Below are 16,862 nucleotides of genomic sequence, written 5' to 3' on the forward strand. Positions count from 1 at the left end.
TCCCTCATCATCCATCCTTCCTTTCACCCACCCCCTCATCATCCATCCATTCCCTCATCATCCATCCATCCATCCTTTCACCCACCCCCTCATCATCCATCCATCCATCCACCCTTCCCCTCATCATCCATCCTTTCACCCACCCCCTCATCATCCATCCATCCATCCATCCTTCCCCTCATCATCCATCCATCCATCCTTCCCCTCATCATCCATCCTTTCCCGTCATCCATCCATCCTTCTCCTCCATCCATCCATCCATCCTTCTCCTCATCCATCATCCTTCCCCTCACTCATCCATCCATCCCATCCATTTATCCTGCCCCTCATCCATCCATCCTTCCCCTCCATCCATCATCCTTCCCCTCATGCATCCTTCCCCTCACCCATCCATCCATCCCATCCATTTATCCTGCCCCTCACCCATCCATCCTTCCCCTCATCCATTTATCCTTCCCCTCATCCATCCATCCTTCCCCTCCATCCATCATCCTTCCCCTCCATCCATCATCCTTCCCCTCATCAATCATCCAGCTACCCTTCCACCCATACATCCAGCTATTTACATTTTCTCTCCATCCTTCCCCTCACTCATCAATCCATCTATCCTCTCTCATTATCCATTTATTCAATCATTCATTCATCCATTCACCCTTTCGCTAATTCATCCAGCCATCCACCCATCCCTTCACTTACTTACTCGCCCACCTTTCCATATTAATTTTGAGCTGAGCCTTTCTGAGAAGAGGCCCATCAAGAACTTCACCCTTGCTGCAGGGGCCGTTCCAGGACTGAGACAGAAGCCACCCAGGGCGGAGACAGGATCCACCACAGGGGGGACAAGAGCCATCACAGGCGGGGGTGGACTGGAGCCACAACATGGGGGACAGGAGCCATCACAGGCGGGGGTGGACTGGAGCCACCACATGGGGGGGACAGGAGCAGGAGTCATCACCCACCAGGGTGGGCACAGGGGTGGGCATGCAGTATTCTAGTATCATCTTGGGCTTCTCGCCCCCTCCTGCACAAGACAACGAGAAGACAGGCTCTCTGTCCAAAATGCCATCCCCCACTGTGATATACAGTACTTACAGGAGATACTCTAAGAGAACTGATTGAACTGATTGTCCTCCATACTTTGTTAATCTGTGTGGGTGTGATTGTGCCATTTCTTTATTGTATTACATTATGCATGTTTGAAGAACTGAGGTTTGCTTACAAATTAGTGACAGTAATTAAGCTCGGTGAAGAGAAGCAGGTGCTGCCTCTGTGTAATCAGGGGTGTAATCTGGCCGAGTCTAGGATGTTTGGGGCCCTGGGTAGAAATGGAATGTGTGAGCCCCCTTCTAAATAGCAGATACAAGACGCATTCAGGGCTGTTTGCATGTAAATGGATGCCCCCTGCTCCTGAACCTGCAGCCCTCCCTCTGTCACCTTAAAGCACCTCTTAACAGCTCATCAAGGGCTGGAGGTGTGAGGGTTGCCACCCCGCTGTGCCTCTACAGTGCTGCTGGGGGTCTGAGCTTTCATACAGCATCGGAGTCAAGTTAGGGAGGTGGGGGCAAGCTGTGCCCGGTTAAAATTACGGACAAATGGCGTCCGTTAAAGAATCCTTCACGGACAACGGACAGACAGCCAAAATTACGGACTGTCCGTGAAATTTACGGACGGTTGGTCACCCTACTCAGCAGCCTTCTCTTAGCCTCACCTGGCCCCCTTGCATGTCTAATCACACCGAGATTGCCGGCCGCCGTTCTTCCAATGCCTGTACCTCAGATGCAAGGCCTTGATGCCGCTCGAGTCCACGGCTGATGCCTCGCCCGTAGGCCTACTACGTCACCTCAGTCACCGAATCTCCTGTCTCAGCTGGCTCATCACGGGGAGGGGAGGCTGCTTACAGGAGACAAAGCCAGTTGTTTATGAATAATAAAATTGGAGCATGACCCAGGAAGAGATAGTAATCTTTTTGTAAATGTATCTTCTATGATTTGCAGTAACTCAACTTGTGCTATGCCCCAAATTGCTGCCCCATAAGTAGCCACAGACATTGTTTTTACTAGATAGATTTTTAGCATTTCTTGAATTAGTTTATTTCTCAGGTTTTTGGCAAACTTTAAAACAGCAGCCATGCTTTTAGACCTAAGATTTGCTCTGTTTCTTACCATCTCATTCAATTTAACTTGGTTTCAAAAGTAGGCCTATGTACATAAAGTATCTACTCTTTCCAGCTTTCTTCCATCTAATTGGAACCTCAGTGATCTTTTCTTCTCACTACCCACAGCCATAATAAAGGACTTTGACTTATTGACATAAAGGCCTAAGCCTGCCATAAAGGCCGAGAAAGTCCCTATAGAAGATTGAAGGGCCAAAGGGGTTCTGGCCAATAAGACTGTGTCGTCTGCATAAAGCATAATAAGCAAAGGTAATGAAGCGGAAGATGGTACATCTTTACGTTTCCCAGTTAAAACCTCATTGAGCTTGTTAGTATTTAGCGAGACTAAGAAAGGGGCATGGACACAGCCGTGTCTTATGCCCTTTTCAATTTTGAATGGTTTGGAGCATTCCCATTGATTACCATAACAGATCACTGCCCCTGCCTCTGAGTAAATATGTCTTATGAATATAATTATAGCTGGCTCCACGCCAATTATCTCCATGATCAACCACAGATTACTGTGGTAAGTGCAATCGAAGGCCGCTGAAAGATCGATAAACGCCATGTAAAATTGGTTTTTCTTGGCGATGGCATATTTAGATGATATTTGGGCTAAATTAAGACATTGAACAGTGTTCCCTTCCCCTTTCTCAAGCCATATTGTGCATCAACAAGAATATTATTTTCTATCACCCATTCCTCCATCCTATTAAGTAAAAGTCTGCCCATTAGTTTGGCTGTGCTGTCTATTAGGGCAATTGGATGGTAGTTTGCAGATTTTGAACTGTCACACCTTTCATAAGTAGGGATTATTAGAGAATTTTTCCATGATGACAGAAGGCCTACTTTAGCTATTGTATTAAAGACTATAGTCAGAAGGGGAACCCACAAGGGCTTATTTGCTTGGGAAATGTCCAGTGGGACACCATCTGGGCCTGTCGCTTTCAGAATAGAAGATTGTGATAGGGCACACTCGAATTCATCGATATTAAACACCAACGCAGGGATGTTGTTAGTTGTCACTTCCAGAGCCACCAAAGAAGTGTTTTCCTAAGTTTCGAATTTGTTCTGAAAATGTGTTAGCCATGTATCTTCATCTATATGAAGGTCCATAGATGGGCCTTCCTCCTCCTGCAGGAAAGGAGAATTTACTTCTTGCCAAAAGGCCTTACTATCATTACTATTTGAGGCTTGCCTGAGGTTCTCCCAGGCCTCTGCTCAAAGCTGCCTTTTCCTAAATTCCCTGGTTGATTTCTGTGCCCTAAGGTTTCTAACTAGGTCTGTGTCTCTAGGTTGCATTTTAATGCTTTTCGGAGGTTCGCTGATGCTTTGTTACAATTCCTCTCAAACCAACGAGCTAGATGGAGATTGAGTTTTGTCAATGGGCGAGTTAGTTAGGATCTTGTACCAGATAGGATTTTACCAAATGCCTCGCTTACCTTATTATCGTCAGTTTGCTGGTCTAAGCAGAGGCAAAACTGTAAATAATTGGAAGACACAATCTTTGTAATTGTTGTGTTTAAGTCAACTTTTCCCAATGTAAAACATAACCATTTTCCATGGATAAAATCGCTTTAGGTGCAAAGTTATCGCAAATTTTCTCAGGGGGGTTCCAACTTCCATGTGACCCATTGAGAAATGTACTGTATTAACAATTTCGAAACCCCAGGTCATCAATAAGGTGTTTAGAGCGTAACCATAAAATAAATGGTTTAAATTATTGATTTGGTCGTATTGCAATCTGTTACACTGCATACTTGTGCGTCAGTTCTTGCGCATCTATGTGTATTAAAATCACCTAATCAAACAATATATAAGGGTTTGCGGTGGAATGTATCAAGTCTTCCATGGTTTTGCCATATGTCTTCTACCACTACCACCGAGGCTGGATTATCAAACTGAATATTGTAATAATTTATTATCATTAGATCTTCCCTGCTATGTTCCTCTACCACTAAAATATGGAGGTATTGTGAATTATTTAAAAAAAAATACATTCTCTAATACAACAGCATTAGCTAAAAATGGTAAAATCCCTCCTTGTGCTCTGCCCTTTCTAGAATGAAGTGCTGGGATTAAAAATGTTCTATAGCCATTTAAGTGAATGAGGCCCACCTCCCAGGTTTCTTGTATGCAAATAATTTCATAATTTCACAAATCCCTATGCCAGTCAGGACTATTCTTTTTATTCTTATAGCCTGCTATTTTCCATGAAACAAGTGTATGCTCATCATTGCCTAATATTGGTAAGTTTTCCCTTGACTGAATAACAGCCAATTCATCCTGCGAATTGTCAGCACTGCAAGTTATGGGGTCCACTACATTTGTCCTCGCTAGGTTATTTCCTAAATGGTAACAACTACCATCTGTGTTATGTAAAGGGTACAATGTGTTGCTAGGGAAAGAGTGTCAGTCACAGCTATCCATGTTCTCCAATAAAGAGAACCTGTTTGAGGTGAGTATGCCTAAACTTTCCTTCCTGGATACACAATTTATGTCTCTATTTTCCCTGTATGAAGTCCCTTGCTTTATTAATTATATGCGGGAAGGAAGGTTTGTAAAAGAAACCCAATGGGACGGCGTATATTTAGAAAGTTGGCAAGGATGCTGATGGTAATTGCAATAGCAAATCCCCAACCAATCTTGAATTATCAGGATTCAGGCAGTGCTTAATTTGAAAAAAATTAAGTGCCAGGGCTGAAAATGCTGCCAAGGAGGCTGCAGCCCACTTCTACCTCCGGTGTGCCCAACTTTAAACACCCGCACAGCCTCAGTCTCTATCCTGTAACCATGCTCTGCTGTCTGTCCCCTAAGACAAGCGTTTTATGTCTTTACCTACACTGACAGATGAAAACAAAATGTACACCAAATGAAAATGTTTTTTTTAACATATTAATCAGTGTGGTCTGACTGGGTTTGTTGTAGGTCAGGAGGCTGCTTGAGCACAGCAGGTCATGTCACTGCTAGTGCTGCCTGTAATTAGTTTGGTCCAGTTATGAAACCGGCATGGGCATCCACTGCTCAGCTTACATGCCCCTGCCTGCCACAGCCCAAGCACTGCCCCCAGCTGCAATGCTACAATGCCTGTGAGATGTGAATATGGCTGTTGCACCTACTGGGCTCAAGCACACTCAGCAATTAGCATGCTTGGAGGCAGCGCATGGAAACTACAGGTGACTCCATAGCGCACAAAAGTTGCGGTGGGCCACCGCCACATCAAGCACGTTGAGGTTAGTAGCAATACAGGGCTGCAGGCCCCCACTACAATTATCCAATGAGAGGCTTAGGCTCAGACAGTGGCTGGGTGCAGCAGACTCCGGGAATAGAATGCAAGCCATTCGTTAATGATGACTTGGATTCATGACAGGCGTGACGACATCATCACTAAAGTGATGATACACAATCATGCCTGCCTGAACAGATGTATGCCTGCCTATGAAAACATACCAGAGCGTCACCATGCAAGGTATGTGGTTCTTTTTATTTTAAATTGGGCAATTAATATTGAGACCACCACCTGCAGGACCAGAAATCATAGCCCCGGCCCTGTGAAAGAAGTGCCGGTGCTGAGCACCTGAAAGCACCTGCTCAAATTAAGAACGGAATTCAGAACAATACAGTCATTATCAATCATCTTAAGAGCTGGTCCGACCCAGGGAAATCTTCTAGCCATGATCAAATGATTTTGTATAAAGCCACCTGCTCTGGCATGTGTCGTTTAACAGTGCCGGGCTTTATCCATCAACTGGCACGTAGATTCTTGTTCATCTGTTCTTAGCACTGGAACATTTACCAATGTTAGAACAAACGGGCATACTGCTGGTCATAGATTTAGATAACATGGCTTTTTTACCTTCTCGGGAATAAATATTTGGGGGCGGTATATACTGATCTTAGTTGAACCGCTCACAGGGGGATTATTTTCTGAAGACTCCTCCCCCCACATTCTAAGATTTGCGCTGTTGTCTGAGGCCCCTGAGACTAAAACGCATGACGGATACCCATTTGGAACCCTTGAATAGGAGGGAGTAGGTTAAAACTACTTTGGGATCAGTTACTTGTACACCAACATTATCAATGTGTGTTACAATAATTGTGGGTTGGGAGTTGGTGTTATTGTCAGGTCCCCTTACTCCCCCTGGCAGTGAATTGTTAGCTTTCAGTCCTTTAATTGTAAAGTCAATGGCATCTGAATGTGCTAAAATTGGTTGGAAAAGCAGCATTCATTTGTCATGTAGATCAGCCCAATTCAAAGTCATTGTCGCGGTACCCTGCAGGTGTACTTCCGTGATCATGTTAGTCTTACACTTTCTGGGCTGTTTACTGGTATTAGGTGGGAGATCGTTTGAAGGTCCTCTTTTCCTTTTGCCAGAAGAGTCAATAGTGGGACCCAATGTTGGCTGAGAGGGAGCAGGCACCTCAGGGGTGGAAACTTGCCAGGCAGCCTCTTCAGTTGGTGATACATGTAACTCAGACCCAGAAGACAATAATGCCCCTTTTTTGCCTCCCATGGGACCCAAAGAGAGTCTCCTTTCCGTAAGGGCGATCTCCTTAGATATGGCTGTGGTTGCTTTTGCTAGGAAAGAGTCAAGGGATGTTAAGGTTACCTCTTCAGATGCCACATAACTCACCTTTTTCTTCCCCATATTGCTTTTTAATTCCCGGTAAGTAGAGTTTAGAGGCAGGGCCCAGCCCAGCCTCCTTCAGGCTCCAATGGGAGTGGATGGGCTCACCATTGGCCCGGGCTTTACCCAGGCACATCCCAGGTGCATCCCTTTCTGACCACACCACACTTAAGAGCGCATGGGGGGCATGCCGTTCCTGGCTGGATGGCTGCTGGGAGTTAGTGTCCTCTCCCCTGGAGCTGGCATTGGTGGTTACACAGACTGCAGGTCCATGTCACACTTATGAGCGTGTGGGGGGCATATCCTTACTGGCTGGCTGGCTGCTGGGAGTTAGAGTCCTCTCCCCTGGAGATGGCATTAGTGGTTGCACAGACCGCATGACCATGTTGCCCTTAAGAGCGGGTGTGGGGCAAGTCCTTCCTGGCTGGCTGGCTGCTGGGAGCTGGCGTTGGCGGTTACCCAATCAATGTAGAGCAATAGTGGTCATAGTATCAGTTATTTCCCTTATGTTAATGGTAGGCTTATTAATTGGTTTGAGCTCCCCCGCAGAACCAGCTATCCTCGAAAGTGCACCTAGCCCTGCCACTGTAGAAGAGCAGCATAGTTTACATGATGTAGAAGAGCAACAAGAGTTTAATTTAGAGCCTTTGCTATGTACAGTAACAGAAGGAAATTATTCCAAAAATGTGTTCTTTTAGTTGTTGCATGGTTATTTGCAGGTGTTGGATGCTAAAGGATGCTATAGATGGAGTTATTTGCCATTGTCTTTTGCTGATGGTATGAGTTACCATCATATTTCACTAAGCTACCTATAAATTGTAGCACAAAGCTAGTTTGTAAAATAGACAAGGTGTTTTCGGATATAATTTTTCAAATGTTGACAAACCGATGTATAAGGTGCCTATGTTTAGAGCATTGATCCCATATGATGCCATTGCATGGGTAAACACATAGGGATACTTCATACCTGGTGATAATTTACTGACCTATTAGAACGGAAACTTACTTGTAAGATGAGCAGGGAAAACAAGGATTTTATGTAAGAATTAGAGACAAGAAAGGAACAGATTGCAAAGGCTTCATCAAAAGGTGAGGTTATGGATCGGAAGAGGGAAGAATAACAGTTGAAGGATACAGGAGTATATCCTAAGTTGTGTCTGGATAGGTTAAAGGATGGAAAGTTTTGTTTCATAATGTCCAAAAGATGAGTTGAAAATCCAAAAGAGATGGGGTGCACAAGTGTTAGTAGTTATACTTTATTTGTTGATTAATAAAAATCATTACAACCAAGAATAAAACACAAAAGGTTAAGAACATTACATTTTACCGACAAAACACATGTACAGCTTTATACTAAGAAGTTAGCAGCAATGATTAAAAGTGCCTGTGCCAATCAATAATTGAAGTACAATTGTGCAAGGATTGTTTTATTTATTTTTATTTAGAGGCAATAAGTAAAGTGCAGTTGTGCTGGCGGCTGGCGGACATTTCCAAAAACTTTTATTAAGAAATACATAATTTTCTCCTTGGTCGGACAGCCCCCAAAATACAGGTAATTGTGCGTATTTTAAAAAAATGTAAACCATTTTTCTTAAATCTCAGATTTGTTTTCCTAATCACTATAATAATTGTAAAACCTTTTGGAGCTTCAGATTCAGAGTCATGCACTAAACTTATAGGAGCAAATGATAATTTTGGCATTAATGTCTTTGGTGACATGTTGCTGCAATAACAATCATTATCAGTCTTGGTTAGCAGCTTTTTTTCAATAATATAAAAGAACTTTACAAATTGTGAGATCAGGCGGGGCATATTCCCAGTGAGACAGATGATAATGGTGTGTCAACATATTCTCAACCCTAGTTCATTAAAAATGGTTCTCAACCGAATCTTCCACTCTTTTAACAGTTGGGGGCACCTAGTTACAATATGTTTAAAGATTCGTTATAAAAGCCACATAACCTACAGGGTTTTGTGGTTAAGTTTTTTTCCCATTTGGGTATTCCATCCTTTGTAGGGTATCTCTCAAACCGTAACAACCTAAATGTGTTCCTTAGAAATGGTTTAAAAGGGGTTATGAGATATAATTGATCTCCCGGCTCCGTCCTGACGTCGTCCACACTAGTGACGTCAACTGTGCGACATACGCCCACCCGCCCCCCGCGTGCTGACGTTGGTTTTCTTTTGTGGAACTTTTCCGCACCACAACGCAGAGCCACGACAAAAACTGTGAGAGTATAAGAACAGTGTGCCAAAAAAGATAAAAAATCTATGAAACAATAATGACACTGTCGTGTTCATATCTGGGACCCTAATTCTATATTCCCGATTTATGCGCTTGTGAGGTTATAATCAATAATATCCTGATAAAGGCATAAGAATCAGATTCATATTCAGTAATAGCCCATGCAATCCAAAGCACAGCACGGCTACTCCCATCGACTCCTAGAAAGCAGAACGCGTTCTTTAAACAAATCAAGCCTCCAGCAGCCCGGGAAAACCCCCCTGCTTTTGTTTTGATTTGAACAAGAACTCCTGAAGTCCAGAAAGAACTGTTAGTTCTTAGTGAAGTCTTATGTCCAACCTTACGTCAAACCCGGCACCTTCCAGGTATAAAATACCAACGGTTGCCTTAAGCAAACACACAGTGGTTTGGAGCAGAGCGGCCATCTACTTGGCCGAGAGCCCATCTGATGCGAGTGCCCACGGAAGCCGCCCCTCCTGTTTGACGCACTGAGAGAGACGCTGTCTTTTTCTCCAGCCGAGAAAATCCAGCTCCGGTGTTTCCAGCCTACCCTTGCGGGTTGCTGGAATATCGAGTCCTGAGGAAAGAGATACCAGACCTCCCACATTCTATTACCAAGGTATGGAGCTGACTAAACCCTTAAGAGAATTCTTGATGCAGATTCTTGGCAAAATAATCTTAACTAACTTAACTTAAACTGCTACTTACTCATCCCTTCCCATGTATTAGGCTTAGGTCAGGTACACCGGGGTAGGCTTAGTTAGAAGCACCAGTTGAGTACGTTAGTCAATGTATTTATGTATGTATATATTTTATCCATTTTAAAGTATCATATGGCTAAGAAACCATATCAATGCTTTTACAGTATTATTTCATAATACTACTTTTACTGTAGGCACTTTACTTTACTTTAAGTATTGCAATTGTGGCAATTCACTTCTCTTGCATGAGAAAGAAGACTGCTCAATAAATAACACCTTTTTATTGAAAACGCCCGTCTCTCTATTTCTCTTCACTCTGGTGAAACTAAGTATGCACTGCTGACTGAGTGAAATAGCTGTCTATTGTTTTCACACGACTCTAGAGATATACTCTTATTCTGAGGGAGCAAAGTTGTCATGTTTATGCGGTTGTCGGAAACTGAATCCCTTCTTGTCTGAGCCAGTGGAGATTGTCCCTCCCTATTCATTCAAGAAAGTTTCCAGTGACTTCTGAGCAACTGGCGCAAACCTAAATTAAGTTTAACATAGTCAGTAGAGACCTAGATGACCTAAGTCCTACGTCTACACTGCTGTTTATGTTATTCCAATGCGCAGAGCCTATTGGGAAAATAGGAACTACACTACATGGTGCCCAACGTTTGGTAAGGCGATAATCTAACGCAAGACACTAGAGTAACTCAGTCGTGCTTTTTCACACAGAATCCTTTCCCCGTAAAAACTCCAATAGACGTCTGGAGTGGGTGAAAGGTTAATATCCGCCGGAACTTAGTAGGATGAGAATCCTATGTATTAGTTTTTGGTTTGATCAACGTTGAAGGATACAGTGTTCCAAAATATTGTGCACCTAATCTTTGTTTCCTTGAAACTCGATCTGCAAAAGAAAACTTTAAGTCAGTTAAATGGCAGAAAGTTACGAAGAAAGGGAGCGAGCAAGAATAGCATCTCGACTCTTAGAGGAAGACGCAAGTCTCCATGAAACTGACCCGGATGCAATAATCATTCCGGTCAATGTAAGAAGAACTATAACTCTAAAACTTATAGGAAATGGACTGATAGCACGAGGTGTTACAGTCATATTCGTGATAGAGGCACATGAATATCGGCAGACAGAGGTATTCTATTCATGGATACATTTTCCAGCAGCACACGCTACGACAAAAGACTTCCACTATTACAAAATATAGGAACCTCTGGATAAATACACTCCTTTTGAGGAGATTGAAATCCCACTAAAATTCCAAGAGCACCTGCTCTGGTTTAAAGGCGCTCTAAAACATAATGATCACATCACCAGGCTCGGTCCACTAGGTAGAGAAGAAGCAACGGGGCCGGTCCTATGCAATTATGCAACACACCCAGACTATGAAATAATGTCAAGTGAAGAACTCCTAGTTAAACTAAAAGAATTAACAAAGGCATATAGAGAATTAGTTCAAGTGGCAAGGGATGATATAAAGAACCTCCAGAAATTGAAGGAAACAGATATAGCAGAACCACCATTTGAACTCGCCAGAATCATAGAAAAATCCTATGAAGAGCTAGGAAGAGATAGTTTGGGTGGGAAACTGGTAAAACCCCAACTAACTGAAAATCCTGAGAAAACATTTATTAAAAATAATTTAAAAACTCCAAAAAAGAGTTGGGAAGGTAATAAACATACCATTCCCAGGGAAAAACGTTTCCAGTCCAGATGAAGGTCTCCTCAGCGTAGAGAGAGATCTCCAGGCCGAGAAGACAAGTCTCCCCAAAGGGAACCCTCTGAAAAAGAATACAACCTTAGAAATAGGGATAATTTGAAAAAACTGATAGATATCAAGATATTGATACACGTCAGTCTCGATCTTGTCAGACTTTCTCACAGAAATCGGAAAGAAGAGGACGCTCAGAACACAGAGAAGAGCATGTCAAGTCCAAAGAAAAGGAACCTGCTCATCAAAGTAAAAAATTACAATTTCCCAGAAAGAAGGCAGCAGTGGCGGTTTTTCCATTTGGGCGGTGGGGCGTTGCCCCACTAATAATTATTGGGCAATTTATTCAAGCAGCGCGTTAATAAAAGTTTTATAAATTAATGCGCCGCTCGAATAAATTGTCCGATAATTATTGCCCTGCTGCGGCCGTGGTGTCAAGCGCTTCACTTATGTGTCAGTATACTGTCAGCAGACACTGGGTGGCGCTGGAGTGCCAGTGCGCACTGCGCATGTGACGTTTTCCCGACTGCCTTTATGCAGCAAGCAAACGAAATGGATTTCAAAAAGCAAGCACTGCAGAGTACGGGGTTAGCATTTGCAACAGTCCCCAGTGCTTTTAAAAAGGGCGGCGTTTTTTTTGTGCTCAGCCCAATCCTGATGCTCTCCTCTAAAGAGGGCAGCGTCAGGATTGGCTACTGTAGTCCTGTGTGCGTGCAGTCCTGCCTGCAAGAAATTAATTTGAAAACGGCGCCCGGCGGGAGTCAAGCTGGCTGCAGTGGCACGGGAAGGCGGGAGTCAAGCTGGCTGCAGTGGCACGGGAGTGGCAGTCTCCTGGTCATCATGAAGAACAAGAAGCCCAGAAACGCAGGTAAGGACGCCGGGCGCCTTTTTCGCTATTTTTGGTCCCAGTCTGATAATTTTCAAACCACTCATGAATACACGCACACTTTCTCTGTCAACACAGCAGCCGCTTTATTATTTCCCACAGGTAAACTAAGTTTGAAGACTATAATTTTTGGTGTTAGTTTGAAGACAGAGAATGCTTTATTTCAGATGACCACTGTGTTTCGGCGCTAGGATTCATGACTGTGTGCGAGGTGCAAATCTTTCATCCGGGACCCAGGCCTCAAGGCCTGCAAACCCGGGATGTCTGAAATGCCGACTCTGGCGTGGTTGTTTGCAGGGAGTGTTCTAGTGGGCCAGGAAGGTGAGTCAGGCGCTCGTTGTACAGTTCCTTTCATAGCCACGGACGGTGGCCCAAGTGTTGCCTCGGCGCCACCACGCAGGCCCGGACAATATGCGGAGAGCTAGAGAGAAGGCCTGATGGATTGCAGGGTGCTGCACTCTGAGACGGCAGACCTTTAAAAGGAAAGTCTTCGTGACGGCCTCTTCCGACCCGAGGGAACAGACAGCACAAGGTTTTCAAGGGGCCTGGAGGCACGATGTGGCCAGCAGTTGTCACGTGGGAATCTACTTTGTCCACAAGAGTTGACATGCGGTTTCTCCGGACACCACGTTTCCAGTCCTTGGCTTTTCTTGTTACCGACCTTCTTTCTGAGGAGTGTCAGTTGTGTGTGGGTCCGTCAATGAACTTGTACTTAACATGTTAAAAAACATGTGGGGACAAAGTTTTCTTAAGAACATAATGCCAGGCTGTCAAATGCCAACGTTGTCTAACTGTTATTCCTCCACGTTCCTCTTTCTCCACAACCCTCACCCTTATCGCTTATTTTGCATCCCTTCTTCTTTGTCCCTGTTTTCCTGTCTTTCTTTTCCTCCTACTTTCTGTTCAAGGCTAAGGATTAGGGCAAGGTTTGATGCAAGTTTGGTTGAATTTTGGATGTTTTTGAATGTGGGGTGTGGGGTAAATTCGGGAGAAAAGTCGTACCCGTTCCGGTAGATCGAGGAAGTTGTGGCTTGGTGAGGATGTTGGGAATCGCTGGAACTATGTTCCCTGCAAGTGTGATGAAGATTGAAGCAGGGGAAGTGCTTATTTTGTGATTGTGAGTTGGACACGATTTTGAGGCCTAGTCGCGATTATGCGTTTTTACGTGATTTGGGTGTCGAATTTGGGGGTGTTCCAGCTAGTTCTAACACGGTTTGGCGGGTCGGGAGGTATGTTGCATACGAGAGCCACAGGAGGGGGTTTTAGGTGTGAGGAATTGGGTTTATGGTTCGGGATAGGCTTTAGAGCTGGGCTCGTGTTTAGGGCTAGGCATAAGGGTTTTGGGCTAGTGTTTGTGGCTTAGAGTTGGGATTTATGGCTAGGTATTAGGACTTAAGGCTGGGCAATGGGGTTTAAGGCTTCATTTTATGGTTTAGGGCTCATGGTTGGTGTTCATGGCTAAGGATTAGGGCTTGTTAATAGGGATTATGGCTCAGGGTCTCTTTATTTATGCCATAACTACACTTTCACAATTGCTTTATCAACTCTCTTGCTTCCTCAAATTTACTTAAATGCACCATTTGCCTGTTCTTTTTTCGGGGGTGAGGGAAGGGGTTTAAGGAGAATCTCCTCGAACCCCACCAAATGGTGGCTGGACTCACTCGCTACACGCTCTCGCCTCCGGGGCACTCATACAAAACTTTTACGCCCCACCACCTTCAAATGTCACCAGCCGCCACTGGAAGGCAGCAAGTATTAAGATTAAACATGCCGAGAATTCTGAGGACGCAGCTGAAAAACGGAGAGTGGGCACAGACAATGCTAGACAGTGCAGCAGAAGTGAGCATAGCTCGCAAGATCCTGATGAATCTTCTGGAGACAGTGGACACGAATGAGTACATTCAGGTGGAAACTGCACACACACGAGTTAGTGTGCCCCATAAACGATATGAAATAACATTACGTATAGAGGGAGATAAAACTAGAAAAATAAAAGGTCTCTTTTGGGAAAAACTCTCAAAAGGCTATGACATTCTGTTAGCTGAGAAAGACTGGCCACCAGAGTTTGTCAGGGAGTGCCCTCATGGCGAAGAAATGATTATTCATAAACAACAGAAGAGTGAAAGGACAAAAGGCGACCTCAAACAAATCATGTGAGGGTTAAATAGAAGGGAAAGAAAGGTGGAAACACAACACAAATAATAAGATGTTTAAGAACCCTCACTCACCAGCCTGGTGGTGACATGCTTCATCACTGGGTTCCCCTAATGTCCTTCCAGTGTGCTACAACGCCTGTTTACAGCGGAGCTGGTTCTTGTGTGTGTTGAGGTGATGGCTCTCGATATCCAGGGTAACTAGGAAACTTGGTTTCTCTGGTATCTCGATGGTGCGTAGCATGGCTAAGAGGCTTTTCGTGTCCTTGATGTAAGTTTCTGTCGATTGGATTATCGGTTTCAGAAAAAAATCGCAATATTGCGAAAGAGGTTCCAATAATGAACCGATCCCAGAAACAATTGGGCGTCCAGGTGGTGGTAAGGTGTTTTTGTGCGTTTTCGGCAGCGTGTCGAAATATGGCACTTTGCCCGTTGACGATGTAAGGAAGTTGGCTTCTCGTTTTGATAACCAGCCGTCACCCTCTGCCGTGGAGACCAGTTCTAAAATCTCGTTGCGAAGGGTAGGGTCCTCTCTCAAAATGGCATAGTTGTTGGTGTTATTCAGTAACCTTCTGCACTCAGCATCGTAAGCTGGTTTGTCCTGAACCACTATGCCTCCGCCCTTGTCGGCGCTTTTAATCACAATAGTGGAGCTCACCGGAGGATCACACTAACTGGTCCTGAAGAAAGCTGAGCGACTCGGGCTCCTAAAGCAGAAACATGTCGACCAAATTCGTTTAGAATTCCTTGAGGACTAGGGGTCTTTAATAGATGAGACTAACCCTATGAGTCCACTCATTATTTGTTTTTAATCAGTGCTGGTTGGACTATTAATAAAATAGTTGACAGTCACGACTTTGCACTTTTTATATTTTACACCTCTTTGCACTCACTTAGCACAATTTGTTTTTTTCACCACCTCAACACACACAAGAACCAGCTCCGCTGTAAACAGGCGTTGTAGCACACTGGAAGGATATTAGGTCCTTCCAGTAGGAACCCAGTGATGAAGCATGTCACCACCAGGCTGGTGAGTGAGGGTTCTTAAACATCCTATTATTTGTGTTGTGTTTCCACCTTTCTTTCCCTTCAATTTAACCCTCACATAATTTGTTTGAGGTCGCCTTTTGTCCTTTCACTCTTCTGTTGTTTATGAATATTATTAGTAGGGGTAAGAGAGTGAATAGTTATACCCTTACTCTCTTGTTGATTGTTTGTGAAGAAATGATTATGCCTGCCTTCTCGAATCACATCCCGATTAATAAACAATACACATTGGCAAGAAAATGAGCAGTAGCCCAAGCTCCTGCTTTATACAAAAATCATGTAGGATGGGATGAGGACTCACCTCACCACAAGATCCAGTTAAAAAATCAGCCCACTGCACAAAGGCAGTATCCAGTTAAGCAAGAAGCTAAAAAACAAGTCAGGGAGATCTTAAATCAACTTGAATACCAAGGGGTGATCGAAACATGCACCTCTCAAATGAACAATCCTTTGTTTCCTGTCTCCAAGCCAGACGATTCATATCGTCTAGTTTTGAACTACAGACACCTTAACTCCTGTTGTAAAACATTTGCAGTACAAAACTCACATAGTGCAGCACTAATGAATAACACTGTGCGCAAAAAATATAAAACGACATTAGACATCTCTAATGGATTCTTCTGTCAAAACATTTCACCTAAAAGCAGGTATTTGCCCGCTTTCTCAATATTTGGATCGCAAAAACTATTTTGCCGACTACCACAGGGATTCAAGAATAGCCCAGGATTATTCTCAGCAAGGGTAACAGAGTTACTACAAATATATGATGATGAAGCATTGTCATATGTCAATGACATCTATCTCACAGATGATGACCTGGAGACTCACTTAAAAAGGGTGAACACCATAATACTTGGATTCGCTTCAGAGGGTTACAAATTCAACTTTAAAAAGTCACGAATTGCCCATCTAACTGTCCTATTTTTAGGATATGAATTATCAAGTGAAGGCAAAAGCCTGGCAGACAATTTCTTAGAGAAATGTGCTGTACTCCAAGCACCAAAAACGCTGAAGAATTTACAATCACTACTAGGTTTCCTGAATTTCGGAAGAACATACATTCTAAATTATGCTGAGAGGGTTAAACCTCTCTATGAATTAATAAGACCAGATTTCAAACAAACCAATTGGACTCAGAAACACACAGAGATTTTGAGATCATTGCAAACAGACATGTTAACTAAAACATAATTAGAAACTCGCGAAAATACACGCAATCTTGTAATCCGAGTTATCCCCGGAAGATGCGGATTCACATACCTGACCTCTAATGAGGGTGAAACGGTACCTATAGCTTACAAATCACATTTGTACACTGAAGCTGAAATGAAATTCAGCTCT

This window comes from Lissotriton vulgaris, chromosome 1_1 (genome assembly GCF_964263255.1).
Source record: "Lissotriton vulgaris chromosome 1_1, aLisVul1.2, whole genome shotgun sequence".
Lineage (NCBI taxonomy): Eukaryota > Metazoa > Chordata > Amphibia > Caudata > Salamandridae > Lissotriton > Lissotriton vulgaris.